This window comes from Equus przewalskii, chromosome 25, assembly GCF_037783145.1.
Source record: "Equus przewalskii isolate Varuska chromosome 25, EquPr2, whole genome shotgun sequence".
NCBI lineage: Eukaryota > Metazoa > Chordata > Mammalia > Perissodactyla > Equidae > Equus > Equus przewalskii.
The window spans coordinates 20,130,870-20,152,785 of NC_091855.1; the positions used below are offsets into that span (position 1 = coordinate 20,130,870).

The following is a 21,916-nucleotide window of genomic DNA, read 5'->3' on the forward strand; positions in this document are numbered from 1 at the left end:
AGAAATATCCTGGAGGGCTGGGCATCTGCAAGTTCTAGGAGGCTCGGAGCAGCTACAAGGTTCAGAGAGGAGAGGAAAGGAGAGGTTCAGAGAGTGGCTGTGTCTACTGATCAGATCCTTCGTTTTTATTTCCTTTTTTCCTCTTCTCAATATTTAAATAAAAATAGGAATTAATTTTTAAATTAGTTTTTAATTAGTTTAGATTATTTCTCCTGTGTACACGTGTTTTTTTTGGTTTTGTTCTGGAAGATGATACTGTGTAGATCCTGGGTGCCATGGGACCCCAGGTTTGGGTGACCTTAAAAGGAAAGGATCTGATAAATCACAGATGCCTTCATGTGACGTAGTTTAATATGTTACTACTCTTTGAAGCATTTAGTTAAAAGAGAGCTCCAAGGACAGAAACACTCTCCACCCTCCAGAAATGAACAGGTATTCGTAGAATTTCAGAGGTAATTGTAGGGGATGATGACTCTTTCTTCAAAAAAGCACAACCCAGTTTCATTCCATCTTATCTGTACTCTTCATGTAATTTCTCTAACCTCTGGTTCCTGGGGTCAGCTGTGTTTCCTTCCTTGGAATTTATATCTGGTACCCAGTGATCAAGACAACAAACCTGTAACTACGTATTTTTTAGGGAAAAAATGTTTTGCCCTGCGTTCCCTCAAGCAGAAAAAGAACAAATCACTCAGCTGCCTCAGCTGGACAGAATTTCTGCCCCTCATACCTGTGAGCAGTGCTCATTGCTTCCAGACAAGGTCAAGGCCCTGAGGCCTACAGAACAGTCGCCAAATTCACTCCTCTTGACTTCTTAGCACAACCTCCTTATCCCCAGATTGTGTGTGTTTGGTTGGACTAAAGTAAACATAGTCGGATTTTGTTTTTGTTGTTGCGGTTTGTTAGTTTTGCAGAATGGGATTCTAAAGGTGGGGGCATCCCAGCCACCCTCGACTCCATATTGGCCAGGGAGAAGTGGTGTGGAGGGCAGTGAGGAGGAACTGTGAGGTAGAATGGGGACTGGTGTGGGAACTGACTTCCTCCCGAAAAGCCTGGAACATCCTTCTCAAAGCTCCACACAGCCAAGCTCCTTGAGCCAGCTCCCAGCCATTTCCTTGATACGTTCTCCTCAGAGCAGGGCTCCACATGGTGCACACATACAGCCCGTGCGCGCACGCACACACACACACACACACACACACACACGTCTCTGTCTGGTGACAGATTGGGCCTGAAGAATCTGGCAGTCTGCGTGGCCGATGGCAGAGAGTCGAGCCTGTTCTCGCTGTCTCCCTGGAGTCCCGCTGCAGACGCAGGTGCGCGTCAGTGCCGGCTCTAATTTTATCCCTGGTTGATGGAGGAGACTAACTGAGCAGCAGGGAGGCTGCTATTTTGGGTCTTCTGTGGCTCTGGGTTATATAAAGCCTATTGCCGTGACCTGCATTGCTTTGTGGCTGTGCCTCACTCTTGCGCGTTCTGTCACAATATGTCATCGGTTCAGACACTCACACACACACCCCCCCCCCCCCCCCGGGGCTCTTGGGGAATGAGAAGGGAGGTGTGTGCTGAAGGAGTGTGTGTGTGCTCCTGCCAGCTTGCTGCGGGAGGAGGCCTGCATATACCACTGGGAGGGGGCATTGTACGTGAAGGAGGTTTGTTTTTGAAGGAAATGGAAAGATCTTTCTGATGGAGGAACGTGAGTGTACGTGCTTCGGGCTTTAGGACGGAGCGTGTTTGTGAGATGGTGTTGTGGGTCTGCTGTTGGCATGGCGATAAGAATAACTTCTATTTCGGTAACTCTTTTCATTTCGAAGGAACCCAAGAGTTTCATAAATTATACACAAACGGCTCTGCCTCTGGATGGCAGGATTTTTTTGGCCTGGAATTAGGAACAGCAGCTAGATGAACAAATGTGAAAGCCTGAATTTGGGGATGGGTTGATGGCAGAAGACGGCATTTCCTACATCACTGGGGACAAATCTTACCTGGAAAATTTTTCTCATAGATCAAAAACGCCTTATGGTGATAGTATTGTGACTGTTGTGTAAAGATAGGTACTGGCTGGAGTTAGTCATCTATGATATCCAATTTATCTCCTAGTATTTAATCTTAATAAATATTTTTAGATATGTAAATTTTGATGGTTGAACATACAACAGAATCCTGATATAATACAGCTCATTGGTCTATGAATTTGAACGAACCACGTTTCCCAAAATATAAATTATTCACACAGAACAAGCCTAACAGAGCTCGATGAGCTTCTTACACAGGTATTTGTCCTGTCCCCAGTACAAGCAGAGGAAAGGAGATGTCCTATACTTGGTGGGTTACGTGTCTCCCATATATAATCTCCAGGGGTATATTCTGGCTGATATGATGGAGCCCATAAGGCATTACCCAAGGGAACGATGATTTGGCAAGTACACAGCTCAGCTCTTGGAGCCTGACAGAGTGTGAGGCCTTAGGATGGCACTCGTGTTTCTCATTCGACTTTTCCTGTCACTGTCATCAGCAGCTACCACAGCAGGTGGGACTCTCGTTTCTAGTAACTTGACTGAGACTCTCTTTCTTGGCTGCTCTTTGAAAGGCGTTGAAGACCCTTCTCTTCCACTGTTCAAAGCACTTGTAAGGGATTTTATTTTTTACTTATTTTTTTATTTTCTTTTGAGGAAGATTAGCCCTGAGCTAACTACTGCCAATCCTCCTCTTTTTGCTGAGGAAGACTGGCCCTGAGCTAACATCCGTGCCCATCTTCCTCTACTTTATATGTGGGACGCCTACCACAGCATGGCGTGCCAAGCGGTGCCATGTCTGCACCCGGGATCCGAACCTGAGAACCCCGGGCCGCTGAGAAGCGGAACGTGTGAACTTAACTGCTGCGCCACCAGGCCGGGCCTGTAAGGGATTTTAGAGAGAAAATCTTGGGAGATTTCTATGAAGAAAACCAGAAGAATCTGGCAGCCTGCTACCGAGGGCTGAAGGGAACTGGCACCTCAGAGCATTCCGGCGAAGGGAGCTGCTGAGGGAAGAAGGAAAGGGAACCAGACCAGAACCAAAGACAGAGCTTGGAGGGGCCCGATGGGGAAATGAAGCCGGGAACGGGGAAGGCATAAATGATCACTGCGTGTCTCTTTTATTAATAATTGACTTAAGCAGAATCTCACCACGCACGCCCCTCCCTCCGCCCCGGCTGGGGGCAGGAGCTCACTCCTCTGGCTCCTTGGTGGTCTCCTCGCTGCCCTCCATGCTCCCCTGCCCCCCAAAGTGATCTTTCTAAAACGTAAATCTGATCACCCCATTCTGTAAACTGCTCCAGAGTCTTTTCATTTCTCTCTCTGGAGGAAACCCAAATGCTTTAGCAGGCAGACAAGGCTCTCTGTGATCTGGAGCCTGCTTATCTCTCTGGCTTAGGTCACATAGCAGCCTTCCCAACCCTCCCCGACGTGGGCCTCCTCCAGCCCCCCTCATTCTACTCTCTGACACCTTAAACTTTACTGAACCGCTTGCAATCCCCTGAATGTGCTTAACTCTCTTGTCCTCTATGTGTTAGCATGGACCATTCCATCTATATGGAATGCCTTTCCAGTCTTTTTTTTTTTTCCCTGAGCTTCCTTCAGCCCTCAATTCAAGCATCTCCTTCTCCAGGAAGTTGTGTTAACCCTCTGTGTCTGGATCAGGGCTCTCTCCTCTGGCATCTTCACTCACCTCTGTCGTAGTGCTTAAATGCTCTGCAGTCTGTCCTGTCTAGACGATGGGACTAGACCTGCCCCACTGCTCAGCCTGCAACAGCACGTGTTTGTTGAATGAATGACTGAATTTGAGCAGAAGCCACATTTCAGAGCTAAAAGTTCCATAACTTGGCATGAGGGGTAGGGTTGGTGGGAAATATTGATGAAGTTGAAGAAGAAAGGCCAGGTCCTGGGAAATCTAATCATGAACAACTCCAGCGGGCCCACAATTGTCTGTCTCCGAAGCCTGAGACAGATAGGGCTCTCCTGCCCTACCGTGTGTCAGGCAAGTAGGACTGTGGCTCAGGGTAGAGCAGTTAGTGTGACGCCTCTGCCATCACGGTGGTCAGCCATCACTGCTCAGCATCTTTCCCACAGTCTACACAGGGTCTGCTTTTTCTGCCCTCCACTCCACCATGCATCTGTGAGGTACAGGGACGGGACTTGCATACGGACCTCAGTGTCCCTCACGGAGGACCACAGGCCTCCGTCCGTGCCCTCCCCGTGGTCCCTCCAAGGAACTGCCAAGGCCACTGTGATTCTACCGTGGTCATCAGAACCTCACCACTCCATCCCACTGGGCTGGCTGCTCACTCTGCTGTGCCACACCCTGGAGAGACTGGCCTTGGGCACAGGAGAGAAGCCAGCATGCTGAGCAGCTTATACTTGACCGAAATAGATGAGGCCACCTTGGGTCAGGGAATTCAGCTCAGCAGTTCTGGTGGTAGCTGACACTTGAGATTTTTGAAGAAACAGAGGCAGGATTAGAGGAGGCCTCATACTATAAATCAGATGTCAAATGTACCGAGAGAGGCTCTTCGATTAAATCCTTGATGTTGCCATGTTATGGGAAATAATTTTTTTTTAAAGATTTTATTTTTCCTTTTTCTCCCCAAAGTCCCCTGGGTACATAGTTGCATACTTTTAGTTGTGGGTCCTTCTAGTTGTGGCATGTGGGATGTCACCTCAGCGTGGCTTGATGAGGGGTGCCATGTCCACGCCCAGGATTCGAACCCGCGAAACCCTGGGCCACCGAAGTGGACCATGTGAACTTAACCACTCGGCCATGGGGCTGGCCCCATGGAAATAGTTTTTTAGAATATGGTTAATCACCACTTAATTCATCTATTTTAATGTTCGCACTTTCATTTATTGGGCTTTATTAAAGTAGGGTCTACTTTGTCTATACTCTCAGGGCATCACTGCCCCAAATATTTTCACTTCATACAGTGTTGGAAACTGCCTACTGGTTTTCCAAAAAGCAATCCATGTGCGTGTACACACACGCATGTTATCCTAAGTCCTTGTCCCCGTTCTCAGAGTGGCCCCATCAGAACAGAATACTGATGATATTAACCCAGGAATAAACTGGCTATGGGGGAAATAGGAACATAATTGGCATTTTCTGGGAAAGTTTCAGAATTTTAAACAATGCCTTTTTTAGGCTCATGAATCTGATAGACACACGCCCTGCTGTGACAAAGAGGGAGCGAGAGAGAGACCTGCGTGCATGGGAGCCAGAGGGACGGAGAGGAAGGGAGGACGGCTGTTGGCGTGCTCACAGTTTTGGAACAGCTGCAGTGGTAAGAGTAGCTCCCCCTGAATGAGATGACGCTGGGCCACTTAGGGGAAAGGGAGGGAAGATTCCACGGCCGATGATGAGGGCGGGGGGGGGGGCGGGGGCGCTCGGTTTACCGGGTGGGTGGCTATCAAACGGATTATCTGTATTAGGCACTATTACCATCACCCAGAAAGGCATGTGCTTTAATTGCCAAGAAACTAATAATAAATTGGAACACTGTCCAGGGATGAGAACAAGTTAAAACAATACATTCTGTGCTCGATATGGAAAATACTTCAACACTAGTAGCACATCTGGCTTATTAGGGGCATGATAAGACAGAAATTATAGAGGATCTTGTATTTGTCACTTATTTTGGTGTCTTTTATTTTTTATTTTATTTTTTTTAAAGATTTTATTTTTTCCTTTTTCTCCCCAAAGCCCCCCAGTACATAGTTGTATATTGTTCACCGTGGGTCCTTCTAATTGTGGTATGTGGGACGCTGCCTCAGCGTGGTTTGATGAGCAGTGCCATGTCCGCGCCCAGGATTCGAAACAATGAAACACTGGGCCGCCTGCAGTGGAGCGCATGAACTTAACCACTCGGCCACGGGGCCAGCCCCTATTTTGGTGTCTTTTAAAAGTCACCTACCAGGGCTCTCCACAGTGAGGATACTAGCTAATGTTTATTGTGTGCTAACTGCATGCTCATTGCTCTTCTAAATGTTCTCTAATCATCAACTTACGTAATCCTTGCAACTTTTTGAGGTGGGTACTCTTAATATTCCATTTTACAGATGGAGAAATGAAGCCTCAGAGAGATGAAGTAACATGCCCAAGACCAGACAGCCAGTCAGTGGAAGAGCTAAGATTTGACCTAGGCAGTCTGGCTCTAGATCCCAAACTTGTAATCACTATTGTAAGCCACCTTTGTAGTAGCCCATGTACCCTTTTAAAACTGTCTGTAGGGGGCCAGCCCCGTGGTCAAGTGCTTAAGTTCCGTGTTCCGCTTCAGCGGCCAGGGTTTCACCGGTTCAGCTCCTGGGTGCTGACTGCTCGTCAAGCCATGCTGAGGTGGCCCACATAGCAGAACTAGAAGGACCTGCAACCAGAATATGCAACTATGTACTGGGGGGCTTTGGGGAGAAGAAGAAGAAGAAGAAAGATTGGCAACAGATGTTAGCTCAGGGCTAATCTTTAAAATAAAACCCAAAACTGTCTGTCAATGGTATGCAGGGTGTATGTTTTGCCTCAATGCATAACAATGACAGAAACTATGTGGAAATCCTGTATGAGTGTCACCATGACATCATTATTAATAAATGCTTATGGACCAGGTCAGTCACGTCACCTTTAGGGCTGAGCAGCAAATCCACACAGGACTCAGAGTGAGTTTCATTTCTGGATGCGCTGCCCCAAAGTATTCAACGAGCGATTCCTTCATCTGGTCACTCAATAAATGTTTATTAAGCACTTAGTCTGTGCCGGGCACTTTGGACACACTGTACTAGGCTCTAGGGAAAAATACCGAGACTAAGGCCCAGTCCTTGCCCTCTAGGAGCATGTGATACATGGACATCTCTCAACCAATGGCCAACGGGGAAAAGGTGTAACAATATCCTAAGGGCTGATGACCACCTGTTGTCCATTTGTTACCTGCCTCAGACGTGTGGGTAATTCCTGTTTGCTGGAGGCCCCAGGGGCAGCTCAACCATCAGCTTGAGGAGCTGCCATCCCTGAGAGTCACCTGTGTCCAGAAATGTTTTCCCAGGGGTCTGCCAAGAGCTTGAATTTCTTGTCAGGGAAGTGACATGGAAGGGTGTCAAAGATGGCGGCTAAGACAGGCAATTGTGAACGGCATGTGTAACGTGAACTCACGGTGGTTTAAACATACAGAATAAATACATAGAAAAGTTTAGGGCTAGTTTCTAGGGAGCAGCTTGTGGAACTGAAAAGTCCAGGAGGAGTCTGTGTCAGGCAAGTCTTCATCTAGGTGCTCTAGGACCCACCTAGGATGTGAGAGGTAGAGTCAACTCCACTTAAAGCTCGGGGTGGGGGCGCTGTAAGAGCAGGAATGGGTGATTCCCTGGAGGAAAAGGGGAGTCCAGTTACCAGGAGAAATATGAACGAATGTTGGGTGGCAAAACAAGAGGAAAAGGTACAGTTGGGGGAGGGCCATATCTCCCCAATTGATTTGTTTCCTTGAAAGTTTCCTTGTAGATACCCCTCACATCAGACCCACCCTGGAGTAGAGTGAAGAAACGACAAACGTGCCTCATGCTCAGGCTAGGGCTGATTATGAAGAAACATCTATATGGGGAGTAGCCAGGACTAGCGACCTGGAATCAGGAGAATCGCGCAGGGAGGACTATGTGAAAGTAAAGGCTCGAATATATAGAAGGCCAAACTCAAGGGGTCAGGAACCTATCCCTGTGTCCAAGGGTGTGACAGCTTTGTGACTGCCTTTTAGAGACATATAATATAAGCCTGGAATCTCAGATGCCCCGGGGCAGGCAGATCAAGCAAATGAGGGCAATGGGCTGCTGCAAAGAACCAAAGCCACGTGCCCACTTAAAGGGGGCAGCCGTCACCCCCAGCACCATTTTTCCCCCAAGGAAGGCTGTACATCCAGATTGGATGTGCGTGCGCACACGTGTGAAATCTCTCTGTTTTTAAACATTGGCAACGAGGCAAATTTTAAAATACATTATGTGGGTCGGAACAGAAAAACACGTCAATGGGCCAGAATCTGATTGTGGACCCCCGAATGTATGTAATCTGATAGATCCATATTGTCATAGAGAGAATGAAAGTCCCTTCTCCATTTGTGCAACATCAAATCTGTGTGTAAATCTACGCCCAGATCAACAAACACCCAATGACAGCCCACTGCCCAAAGTTCAGCCCTTTCATCTACACTATCTAACTAGAATCTGAAAAACACCGTGTGGGCCACGAAAGGAGAGGGAACATCGCTGTGAGAACTGCACTTTCATTTCCTGGCGGGGGTGTGGTTAAATTCACAACTTCAGTGTGACACTAACCGTCGGAGGGTTTTACATTCGATTTCCTGTTTCCTTTTCTTAATAAAGAAAGGAAAAGCGGGCCCCCGCAACGGTGCACTGAGTTCCATAGGAAGACACCATGGGGGTTCCGACTTGGCCACAAACAAAAACAAAGAGTAACCCCGAAACCTGGTAACTCCGAAACCTGGTAAATAGCAATATGCAGAAGACCATGGGTCATGTGATTGCTTAGGATTGTTTTGATCATCTCCTGGAGCAATTTTCCACCTCATGTTCATTAGACCAGCGACCAAGGTCCTCCATTTTTGAGTTGCTGGAACCATTTCCCAAGACAGGTTTGGAAAATAGTAATGGTGATCATGATAATGATGGTGGCTATCGCGTGCTGAGGACTGTGAGAGGACCTGCCTCGCATGTCTCTAATCTCACATAAGCTCTCCAAGAACTATCTTCATTTTACTGATAAGGACACGGAGACTTGGCGGACTTATGATAATTTGTCCAAGTGCCTCATAAGTGATGGAGCCGGAGTTACAATCTTACATTCCTCAAATATTTATCAGTCACCTGTTTATTGGGCCAGGCACTACAAAAAGATTTACAGTTGAAAGCAGCTGAGCTCAAAATGATTCTCACTTGTTGAAAATGACCTCTGCGTAGAGGCCACCTTTGGAATATTTATCTTGAGTTTTCTTTTATTTGTTCAGACACTTAGTGAGCATCTACTGCGTCCACAGTTCTAGGCTGAAGGGAATATCCTGATCCTGACTTTTGAAAGCTTGTAGTTTGGTTGCGGAGGCAGAGCCTATGCAATAAAACATTTCAATAATAATACAAGATAATGCATAATTAAGTGCCAAAGTAAATGGTCCACAAGAAAAAGTTCAGAGAGATGAGAGACTACTTTGGGCTGGGATGGTGGGACAGCGGACTGGAGGAGAGGGTCTTTGAGGAATGGGTAGAGTGGAGGTGACATCCTCCATAGGTGCGCAGGAGAAAGGGCAAAGCACAGCGTAAGCAAAGGAGTGTACAGGAGGAAGGAAGAGGATGATGCTGTATAATCTGGTGTGTAAGCACTCAGTTTGGGCAGTCACATCGTAAGGTCCAGGATGTGAATCCAAGCTCGACAGCTTTCTACTTGTGTGATCCTGGATCAATTATTTTACTTGTCTTAAGCCTCAGTTTCCTAACCTGTGAAATGGGCATCATGAATGAAATGAGGCAGATAAAGCAGGGTGTGGCACACGGTGAGCCCGCAGTGCAGCTACTATTTATTGATACGGTCTCTTCGTGGGGGTACCTTGCAGCTGTTCCATCTGAATAGTGGAGAGAGATGTGTGGCCAACCTGAAACCATAACGTAAGAGCCCAAAGGAGGACTGGAAACTCTACAGCCGTGAACTAAAAGCAGCGAGTATCAGCCCCAGAATCGGATAACACAAGCAAACCACAAATGCGCTGCTCAGGTCTTCAAAGTTCTCCGGCAGCGCAGGACTCACTGTAACTTACTTTGTGTGATGGAGTCAAACCAGATTTTTTTTTTTTCTTTTTCTCATCAGACTTCACAGGAAGTATACTCCTTTGTTCAGATTTGAGATAAGCACCCTCTCACCTTGACTGTCCTTTGCAGCACTAACACACCCATTAAGTCCCTCACTTTCTATCCTAGGCCCATATCATCAGCAGCTTATATTTAGAAGGGCGTGAGTTTGTATTGCCCTTATGTTAGAAGTCAAATAGAAATGAAATCTATTAAGACATGTTTGTAGTCAGACTGAGATGATAATCTAAGAAAAGGAGGTGAGAGTCTCCAGGGGGACGCAGCCAAGGGCGGTGGACTTTTTTAAAGCTTGTTTATTTGGCCATCAGTAATCCCCTAAATTGCTCTTGCTCAATAATTATTTTAGGTTTCATGACTTTCAACCTAACCTTTGTGCCCAGTAGGAAGGAGCTGTACTGTGGTGTTGCAGCTGTTACGAATTAATAGCTTTGGCTCCCTTCCCAAGTTGACCCATTCAAATTCTCAAGAAAATTGGCTTTAAGGAATTTCCCAAAGACCCCTGACCTAATCTAACAGGATTTTTTCCCAATCTCAGGGTACTCATTCCTGGATTTCTTCAGAAAGGACTACGTAAGGACTGACAGCAGGAGGACATAGCAGGAGTAGCATAAACAATAGTGTAGTAAGTGGTAGAGACAGTTGTCAACCAAATTATCTCATATCCAGAGAAAGACAGATGCAAAGAAATAACAAACTACCACACCAACGATAATGCCTGACATTTACTGGGCAATTGACATACATACACATTTTCTCACTGTCCTCCCACCAACACTGTAAGGAAGGTACAATTGTTATCCCCATTTTGCAGATGAGGAAACTGAGGCACAGAAAGATGAAATAATTTGGAAAATAAATATATATTTTTGCAAATGAGTGGCAGAGCTAGAATCAGAACCCAGGGAGTCTGGCTCCGGGGCTGGTGGTGTTAAATACCCCCAAGGTATGTGTGTTTTATTGGAGGAGGTGGAGGGAGAGGAAGTGTTATAAAGGGGCCAGGAAGAGAAGGGTGCCTTGGGGGCTTTGGCTTCAGCCTTGCATGATGCTGTCCTAGGCAGAGAACAGAACCCAAGCCCAGATGGATAAGGGCATATCCAGACAAATGCCCAGAAATTTGACAGTCATAGTTCTGTACCTAATCTCTGCCCGCATCCTTTTCTGTTCTTGTAGGGTCAGCCAGGTTCTAGACTTGTAGTATAGGATCTAGTTAGCCAAAGGGAATTACTGGAGCCATCTCTGGCTCATGTAGCTCCAGAGTGGCCAAAAAGAGCCTAGGGGCCAGAATCAGATGACACTTCTGGAGGCATGGAACTAGTGGTCCCAAAGATCCCCAGTAAACTGGACTTTGGGGCCTTGAATCCCCCCGTCCAAGATGCAAATGTCTCAAGACCCCTCCCTGGTCCCGTGTCTCCACTGACTCTGAGAGCAGGGCCTCCACTTTGCTGTACAGAGTTAAGAGCTCAGTCCTGGAAGCCAGTCAGGGCTGGGTTTGCATTTCACTCACTGCCTGTGCACACTTGGGAACTTAACTTCTCTGTGCCTTCAGTTTTCCATCTGCCAAATGGGGATAAGAATAGAACCTACTTCACAGGGTTGTTCTAAGGGTTAAATAATGAAACCATATCACACATAAATCAATAATTGCGGGCGACGGTAATTATCCACACCTTGTCTTCATTTAAAAAGTAATTCTAACTGTCTCAAACCCACAGTGTATGTTATCACATCCGGTAGGGAGCGGCCTGGTGAGCAAAGCCTGTGGCCTTGCCAGGCCCTGCAGCCATGTGCTAGGGCCTCTCTTGGAGAGGAAATGGTTTCATCACCCGACTCTCTGGGTCACGGCCACTTTCTTCAGAGAAGGGCTCTGTGGCCTTGCCTGTTGGACATGCTTGATTTTGCCCCACACCCTAGCCTGGCTCTGCCACCCCTAGTGTGCAAAGGAGCACAGAGAGCCACACGCCCACCTGTCCAGTAGAATGCTCTTTCACAACAGCCCCGGGTGTGGTTGTGCAAGGCCTTGTTCTTGCCCCTGGGGCAGGTGAGGATCCCATGAGAGCTAGTGCTCTTCTGAAGGTCCTTTTATTGACCTGGCTGGATGACCATGACCGTCACCTTCACCTAGGAAATGCCTGTATTCAAGGAAAGGCTATCCCAGGGTCCAGGGCAAGGGCAATTTCTAGACCTGGTAGAAAGGCCCCCTGTTCTGTTTTTTTTTTTTTTTTTTTTTTGGTGAGGAAGATTAGCCCAGAGCTAACATCTGTGCTCATCTTCCTCTATTTTTATATGTGGGAAGCCTGCCACAGCATGGCTTCGTAAGTGGTGCAGATGTCTGTGCCTGGTATCCAAACCAGTGATCCCCCGCCACCAAAGTGGAGTACACGAGCTTAACCACTATGCCACTGGGCCAGCCCCAGAAAGACCCTTTTTAAGTTGACTTGGGAGCCTCGAGAGTAAAGTGTGGAGATGACAGGGTGGGGACTGGGGGCAATACCTGCGTCTGCTCCTCATGGCAACTCTAGGCCCTGGCACAGTGTTGGCTCTCTAGGAACAGTGCTACCACACGGTGGTTAAGCCCATGGGTTTCGGAGCCAAACTACCTGTGGCAGAATCCTGGCACTGTCACTTATTAGCTGGTGTCCTTTGGCAAACTGCTTAATCTTTCTGTGCCTCTGTTTCTTATCTGTAAAAGGGAACGATGATAGTAGTACTCATCTACTCACCTCTTTAGGTTGTTTTGAAGCTTAAGTGAGTTTCATAAAAATGCTTAGAACAGTGCCTGGCATGTGATAGCATAAGTGCTAGCTGTGATTTCCCACGTGCCAGAGATTTTACTTCTATCTTAGATAGAGGCTCGGGTAAATAAGGGGGCAAATCCAGAGTTCTAGACTAAATTTGTTTGACCTTGAAGTCTGTTCTGTTTGAATGCTACCACCTTGTGTGAAAAGAATCTCTAATTTGGATGCTATAGAAAAGTTCAGATTTCAACTTTGGGAACCTGAAGTAGAACGCAATTGTCAGACCTCAGATTTTTGTTTTAGATCCTGGAGTTAAGACGCCCACGGGTAAGGGACTCAGATTAATCCAGCCCCAATGGACACGGTCAACCATCGCCTAGTCCTGGATCCCAGGGCCATGAGAGTCTGAGAAGGCTGCCCTTTGACCTGAATCTGGCTGACGTTAGTAACACAGGAATAGGTGAAATGCCAGCCACACCTGGCTGGCCCATAAAGAGGAAATACTTCCCACACCTTGCTTTTGCACACCGAGGGCCCCCAGGTGAAGGCAACCCCGGTGCGAGCCGCTGGCTTTCATGCCTGGGTGTGGCTGTGGGAACCACCCAGTGCAAACCCAGCGAACCTGCTGCCCTTTCCCTCCCAGCTGCCAAGTCAAACAGAACTCAGGGAACACAAATAGAATCATCACAATAACTCGTTGTTGGAGCCAGACACAGGAGAACCCACTCCCTGGCACCGCCACCCCCCTCGCGGGTCTAGACAAGATGAGTGCTCGGAGGGCTGAAGAAGGTGTGGCCCGTGGGCATTCCTGCCCGGCAAGAAGCCCTCTCGCTTGTCTGTACTCATTGCCACCCACATGGATCTCTCCAGGCGCGGCTTGCCAAGTCAGCCAGGGAGGAGGGTCTCCCTTCCTCCAAGCCCTGGATCTCGGGGAAATGCCCTTCCCACCCACTCTCTTGACTAATGCTGCTTGTCAAGGAGGGAACTCTTTAAACACATTAAAATCCTAAAGGCATCTGAGGGCTGGAGGAATTCGTGCTGGACGTGCTTCTCTGCAGGGTCAGGCATGGGGGAGGAGAGAAGGGAAGAGGGAGGGGCCAGTCTAAGTGACAGCTTCACATAAATCTGGGCAGAGCTCTCCAGGTAGCCAGTGAACTCAAGCAGTGCCCTCCCTACCCTAGGGCAGGTCAGAGTCTCCCAGAACTCGCCCAAACTTTGCTGCTGCATGTGCTCTGGGGCATGTCTCTCTTTGCCTCTCGGATCTTGGGCCAATGAGGAAACCTGGGTTAGTCTCAGGAGGCAGGGATGAAGCCACATTCTTACTTTGTGGTGTCAGCGCCTTTTCACGGAGTTCTAGCAGAGCTCACAAAAAGAACTTCCCTCTCCCGTCCACCTTTTCTTTTTAACAGACGTGGAAAAAGGGGATAGAGTTCCCTGTAGAAACGTAAACTTGTGACTGATCCAAGTGGAAGTTTCCTGTGCATTCCACCCCATCGTGGGGATGCAGGAAGAGCAAAAACTCTGAAAAAGGACACCTGGGCTGGAAGCCTGGCTCTGTCCTACATCCTTGGGAAGTTACTTGGCTTGAGTTTCAGGTTCTTTGGTTGCCAAAATGGGCATAAGAAGACCTAACTCAGGGATGATGGGAGGATAAAATGAGACACCATGTGAGAGAGCACTCTGCATAGCTCTGGCACATCAAAGGACTAGATCAATCTTGCCTTCAGTTTTCCCTTCCCCCACACTCTCTGGCAGTGGCTTGCTAGGTCCTTGACTGGCCTGAAGAATTGGAAGAGAGACCTAGAGAGAGATAGAATCTTACTGTAAACAAAACTGTCTCACTCTGACTTTACTCTGAGCTTAAAATGGGGAAGATAAGCAAGACTGCTGCTCCACCTTTTTCTAGACGGCAAAATAGGTTATTTATACGCCTGGGGATAAATCATATCAATGCTTTTACTTTCCCATCTGAAACAAAACACAAACCACTTCATTCCCATGCCAAAACTGATTCAATCTAATCCAGCCTCAAGTCAGGCCTTCCCATTAACCTGAACTTGAGGTTTCTGTCTTTTCCATCTGCCTTACGCTCTAAGTGGAATATTGGGGGTGGGGGGAGGGCAACTGACACTCCCAAAGGGGTCTAACTTGACCATCGGTCGACAGAAAAAAAGTAGAAATTATCATTACTTCCCTGAAAATGTCAGAATTAGTACATTGCTGCCTTGCCCATAGTCCTTAATAAGCAGAATCCGCATAATACTTGGATATGTGGCATAAATCTTATTATCCAGAATTTTTTTTTAAGTGCAGATGACGACTTCGTCCAACTTACGGTGCACTTCCTCCTGTATTTGGCCTACGTTTACAGAAGGCTGCCTTCTTCCATTAAGTAAGGGCCAGACAGGAAAAACATTACGGTGGAGATGAGCGGATGGGGCAAGGGTTTGGGGAGTGCTGGTCAGTTGGGTAGAAACCTGGGGAGTGGCAACAGACAGGGAAGGGAGTTGAGGGAGAACTGTGTGGAGAAGGGTGTCAGGGAAGTGAGTAAGAGGTAGGTCAGAGGATGGAGCAAGGGAATATTGAAAGGAAACAGATACGCTCTGTGGGCAGGTGGTAAACCATCTGAATGGGAGCCCAGGGAGGTCTAGCAGAGAGTCACAGGGAGGCAACCCTGAGGTGCTGACTTGTCCAAGATGGAAAATGGGATTGGATACGGGTTGGTGGAGGAACGGAGGGATCCCAGACCAACCCGAGGTGCCATTCATTTTAATGAAATCCTTCTTTATGCTTCTGCCATGGGAAACAGATGCTGTGTACTCATCCCAATGGCTTATTTTTAATTCCAGCAAATAATACCTCCTCTGCTGTCTCTCAAAAATAAGAGACCATTTAAATTCAGCCAGGCTGGAAGTTGATGATATTTGGAAAAAATTCAAAGTCCTGGGCCCTTCAGCTGCGCCCTATCATTCAAATGTGACGTTCTGTTCACAGTGGTTGCCTTCACATGGTCATCCCGACCCTCCACTCTGTTACTGGATCTGCTTTTGTTTACAGTTTGTTGCCGCAATCTTCCTGTGACTGTTTCCAGAGCTGTGTGAAGGAGGAGACTAGCATACTGAGATTCCTCACGCTCCGCTAGCTTGTACGACAAGACAAAGTTAAGCAGTGTGGCGACCAAAGCTTCCTTCCTACTGACCTACGTTTTTCATGCTTGCCCATTTCTCAGAATCACAGTCTTCTGGGATTTCTAAATTTTCTCTTCCTTTGAGAAGGGAATGTTCTTGAATGGGGTTACTAGGCACCCCTCCCTCAAGTCTTCAACAAAGCTCTAAGGAATGAATGTATAACATTCTCCTGCCTTTAAAGTATAAAAACAAATCCAAACTCCTTTCCGATTCCCCTCGACTGTGGAGTTTACTCCAGGAGGGGGAAAGTTGTCTATGCCGGTCTTGTTCCTGTCCCATGGGCAAGGCAGTTTGGGCAGTGGTTGTCCTGTGGGATGCTGTCTGGAGGAGACGGCGGTTCGGGAGGTCACCCTGACAATTATGGCCGGCTAAGGGTGGAGGGAGTGGTGAGGGTTTGGCCCTCAGTTTGGAGTCACAGGCAGCACAGACAGATCTTGGCTCGGGACCTGAGGCTGAGGCGTGCTGGGACAGCCTAGGGGGTGTCCTGGCTTTCCAGGGGCTGGGGAACCCTCTCTGGCCCGGGGGCGGGAGCCGCCGTTCCATAATGGGTTCTGGCTCCACTGCCGCCTCAGCACTTTCTAAATCCAGCTCCAAACATCAACAGCCGCAGCTGCAGCCATAGCAACAAGCCCCGCCCACCCGGCCTCGCTCGGGGCCTGCAGCACGTGACGCCGACGCCTGCGTCGCTCCCTCCGCCCCTGGCGCTTCAGGAGGGCGGGGAGGCAGGGGGATGACGTTTATTCTGTCGTCTCCATGGATATAATGCATAGACGTCAACGTCGCCCAGTGTTTAGTGTGTAACGTTCCTCCGTCTCCATGGGAACGTCAGGCGGCCAAACACCGGCCCCAGCAACAGGCTTCTGATTGGCCCAAGGTTTCCAAAGGCGGAGCTCGGTCTCCCGCGCCCGCTCTACTGTGTTGCTGTTTTGGTTGTTTGTCTCCCACTTGTTTATTTCTCAAACAGATCCTGGAGGCTAAGGTCTGGATCCGTCGCCAAGGATGGGATCCAGGAGAAAACGTGCTCAACGTGCAGCTTGTGCCTACCGATTACAGCCCAATAGATGACATAGTTCCACTGTGATCAAGTCCATTGTGGGAGACACGGCCCTCAGGCCCGGCGTCTGTCACAGCCCAATATTTGCGGTTACACCCCCGACCGCTCCTCGCATCACATCTCAGAAATCTCATCCTCTCGGCCTCATCCCAGAGACTGTGTTGCCTTCACAGTTACACTCTTTTCTCTCTCAGGCGCAGGTGGGGGCCTTTCATACCTACTGCCAGAATTCAGTGCTACCCTCTGCAGGATTTGGCTTCATTTTTCTGTCTGGTCCTAATTCTGTTGAATGACGTCATTTATCCGTGTTCCCAACCAGAGATGCCCAGATTTCTTGTAGTCTGAGCAGATACCGAAGAATCCCAAAGGACACGGGTTCTTCTATTCACGGACTCACTGAATCTCATGCTTTCATCTCTGCCCATTTTAATTCAAAACGAGGGGGCCATTTGCCTTCTCCAAAAGAAAGGGAAATAAACTGAGGACAGAGATGATGGGCGTGGGGTAGGGGAGAATTCTAGTCTTAAAATCTCAGATTTCTTGATTTATAATAGTCGTGTACTGATGGAGTTAAACATTCTGAGGCATAAATAATGTCTCCAGAAACAGTTTTAACCTTACCCTGGGCTCCCATCAGCGAAACCAAGTTAGCATCTGGCAAGAGATAGTGATCTAGCCCCAGGGGTTTCAGTCAAGTTGTGCTGAAAAGAATGCCTTAAAATCTTCAGTTATGGTGTCAAAAGTAATAAATCTTCAGCAGCTCATGCACATACAAGTCTGAAATGTTTCATAAAAGGTTTAGATGACCCGATAATATGTTTGCAAAACCGAGAGACACTGATGCAAACCTCAAGTTAAAAACAAGAAAGTGAAATTACTTTCGTAGGTTGGAGTTGATAAGGAGGGTATCTGTTTGCTCTGCTGTAATCTGAGCCCACTACTTCCTTTCTCCTTTATCTGCTCTGGTGAATATCCTTGCTGACTGTCCTCCGTCGGCCCCCTCATAGCCTACAATTTCCTCGGAAGATGTGAGTGAAATTAAACGAAATTGGGAGCCCTGCTTAATGCAAATAGGACTAAAGGGCACAGCTCTTTATTGTAATGAACTTCATTCTGATTAAGTCACAGAGGCTGCAAGTGCTTACTATTTACCCAGTAAATATATTAAAGTGCCGGGCAAGTCTCCCTTCCTGGCCTGACACTGCCAGGGAATATTTGAAAGTCTGATAGAAGATCATTTTTAGACCATCAAACATCCCTTTCTAATTCTATCATCTCTCTTTACGTTTCCAGGAACACAGAGTGTCTTGGTCTCTGAGAGCCAATATATCTGGGTTACACCGAAAGAGGAATAATGAGGCAATATTTGCATTGTACATTGAAGATGACCTGAAAAGCTTGAAGAGGTGACTGAGGGCATTTTCTCCATGTGGATGAGGAAGAGGGGAGGAAGATGGACGACAACAGAATCTCTAAGAGCTTGGATTTGACTCCAGCACATGAACTGGATTTTATGATTCTGTCCAAGGGCATCAGTTTAACCTCAAGCTTCCACGTCCTTCTCTGTTTCCCAGACTTAGTTCTTTCTTTCTTAGTTTTGTTGTTATTCTTTTGACTATGATGCAAACATGGTCGTGGGCCACAGTGTGTAGCCCAGGGAATTTTTAATCGAGGAAATACCATGAACTTAGAGTTTTGATGGTACTGAAGGCAACAGACTGTTTCGTACATGTTTGCTTGCACACCCATATGCACAGACCCTCCCTGCCCTGTGGTTCGGCAAAGCCACTCCATTTAGCTGACCAACCTCAGGACCGTGATGTCCTGCTATGCTGCTGATTTCCTCAAACTACAATATGATTAATCTCCCTAGCCTATTTCCTCGTCTATAAAATGGGGTCTGGGGAACTCACTGATCCCACTTGGTTGCTTTGACCTAAGAGGATTGTAATGATACAGTGATTGCTAGTTGGCACTGTGGAAATACCAAGTGGTGTATAAATGCTGATTGTTATCAGCGGGTACAATTTCCCCCAACACCTCTCCAGCTTAGTGCTGAGTGGAGCCTCCACCCACAGTGGAGGTTTCCACAGCACAGAGGCCTTGTCCCAGGCCAGGAGGAGCAGTGACCTATGTGGCCTTCCAAGGCCCAGGTGCACCGAAACTCTTCTGACATCCCACTCATGACAAATTCAGCTCTCCTGTTCATACTCCTCAAGTCTGGCTTTCCTCGGTTTAAAACCAAAGACATTGCTCCCTGCCCTGCTTACCTCTCAGGACTGTTATGAGGGTCACACTAGGTAGGTAATGCTTGTGAAAGGACTTTCAGAACCATAGAGCAGGGGCTGGCCTGGCGGCGCAGCAGTGAAGTTTGCACGTTCCACTTCGGTGGCCCGGGGTTCACCGGTTCGGATCCCAGATGCGGACATGGTACCGCTTGGCAAGCCATGCTGTGGCAGGCGTCCCACATATAAAGTGGAGGAAGATGGGCACGGATGTTAGCTCAGGGCTAGGGTTCCTCAGCAAAAAGAGGAGGACTGGTGGCAGATGTTAGCTCAGGGCTAATCTTCCTCAAAAAAAAAATCAACATAGAACAGAAGGCATTTTCAGGTTTAAAAATGTTTGAGAAGTTGAGGTGAGCTGCACATGGAGCAGTGTCAAGGTGGACGTGAGGGGTGTAATTGATAGAGGCTGGTTGAATGCCCACCTGTGTGATCTGATACATCCTACATCAAGGCGTGCTCCCTCACTGTCCCTGAGATTCCATTACTAGCAACATATGCTTTTGGAGTAAGCATTTGCTACTCTCTTCAGGACTTAGTTTTAAAATACAGATCCTTTGCTGAGCAGGAAGTTCCTAGGGTTTACCATAAATTAGGTTATCAGACCTGTTCCTCCTCGACAGGTGAGATGGCGCCGTACAGGAGCGCTGGACTCTTAGATAGATCTGAGAAACAGCACGCTGGGAGCCTAGAGAAGACTGTTCCTGTTCCTCAAAGTCAGTCCTTACAAGTGTGCTGGTTGTGCTGGTTGCTGACAGAGGGCCCTCGGGACGCCCCCAGCAGACCTGTAGCTCCACTCACACGACAGGGGGGGACTCTTGCCCACCACCTCACCCAAAGCCCCCCAGGACTCTCCGTGCAGTAGTCCAGGGGTGCCCACACGGCTGGATTTTACGGGCCAGCGAAATGTTTTAAAAGTTAGCAAACTGACATAGGTTGCCAACTTTTAATTTTACCAAACAATTACCACTTCTTATCACAATCATTTCATAAATGAGAGGACATTTTAACACTAAAAAAGTCAAAAGGACATAATTTAAGACAAAAGGACAGCCCCTTGAAATTGAATACATGTAGCTTTATGAAAACTCCCTAGTTTGTCTTTATTTTTTCCATTTTCTCTTGACAGTCTAACTTCTTCAGTCTCCATGGGGTGGTGTTGACAGTGGTGAAGACAGAGAAATCAAGGAGAGATAAAAATCTAACTGAAGGATTGTTTAATTTTCCTAATCAAACTGATCACGGATCACTTCTTGCACTGTGCACCTTTGGGTCACCAGTTTCTTTGGTAAAGAAGAGTAACATAATCTCACCAGGGTGGATTAGAATATAATATGGTGGTGGGAATATAATACTTTGAGTAATTCCCTTAGAATTACTTCCACTCTAGGCCAGGTCACTTTGTTTCTACCTGGTCTAATGCTTGTTTGGACCATGCCCCACCCACCCAAACACTTCTGGTTTTACCTGGGCAGGTGGGATTATTGACTGCCTCACGCCTGGTTCAGCCAGATCAGATGGGGCTGAATGGTAGAGATTGGCATGGTTCCCAGGGGAGGGGGCAAGCCTGCCTTTCCACTGGTGCCCCAGGCAGGTGCAGGAGACACTGGCAGAACCAGTTTAACCAGCATCTTGGGCAAGATTTGGCCCATACTTTTTTCCTACTTCCAGTTTTCTCTGGCAGAGGTAGAAACACTCTAAGTGTTCTGTGGTCGCCTATGAACCCAATGCAACCAGCACTACATATGTACAATATATTGTATGTTTTTCCCTCCAAAGCCCAATGTAAATAGAAGCTGAGGCTATAATTTAATTCTAAGCAAGTTAAGCATAATTAAGGCTCATAAAACTGAGTTGCTCTCTCATCAGTCACTCCCTAGTAGACACTTAGGGAAATAAATTCACTTATTCAGGTCACCAAGGCACTACCTACTAGACTGGGAAGAAATTTAGCTCAGTTATCCATTGTGGATTAAATATATAATTATATTATAAATTATAATTATTTAAAAAAATTTACTGACCCTATTCAACCAAAATGGCATAATATATACCTATATTATTAAAATTTGAATATTAAATAACAAAACAATATCTATAAAGCACCCAGCATAATCCCTGAAGAAGAACTCAGTAAATATTAGCTATTGTTATTTCCATTCCATCAAGAAGCATCTTTTGAGCAGCTGTTATGTGGTCAGCTACTATGTTAGGGCTAGAGAGTCAATGATGAGTAAAACAGGCAAGGTTTCTGCCTTCCTGGAGTAGAGAGACAGACACCAAACAAGTTCAACCAGCAGTAACAGCTACTAATACCAGCCCTTCTCTAGGGGTTTGGGGGGGTCCATCAGTGAGCAGAACAAAGACCCCCATCTTGCAGAACTTATCTTTTAGATATCAGCCCAGTTGCTTTCTAAGTAAGTATATATTATGCCAAATGGTGTTAAGTGCTATAAATGCAAAGCCTAGGGTGGACTGAGGGCTTCTGGAGGGTTCCTGATTCAACGGGAACCCTCTATGAGGGAAGTCCTCCATGAGGATATGACATTTCCAGTTTGAGGTCTGGATAAGAGTCGGCTTCATTGAGGAGAAGAGTGGGAGATGGGGCAGAGATGTGTAATACTAGTAATTCATATTTAATTCCTGCTTTCCATGTTACAATGCCTTTCTACAAGTCTTCCAGAGGCTGGGACTGCCAAAGATGGGAGACAGCCCCTGCCTCAGAAGTTGGCAACTGGATTGCACTTGGCCCTCAACTCCAGAAGGCATGACAGTAGCTGCC

The 21,916-nt window shown here is 47.3% G+C and overlaps 1 long non-coding RNA gene across 2 annotated transcripts; it reads left to right on the plus strand.

Annotated features, from left to right (window-relative positions):
* Positions 1-1,538: 1,538 nt before the first annotated feature.
* On the plus strand, positions 1,539-20,222 carry LOC103548617 (uncharacterized). Of its 2 annotated transcripts, none has more exons than XR_544308.2 (3): positions 1,539-1,699; positions 5,173-5,311; positions 18,146-20,222. It is a non-coding gene; the product is annotated as an uncharacterized lncRNA (long non-coding RNA). The 2 variants fall into 2 exon arrangements; XR_544307.2 differs by lacking the exon at positions 18,146-20,222 and adding an exon at positions 6,087-6,579 and having other exon boundaries at positions 1,562-1,699.
* The last annotated feature ends 1,694 nt before the right edge of the window (positions 20,223-21,916 follow it).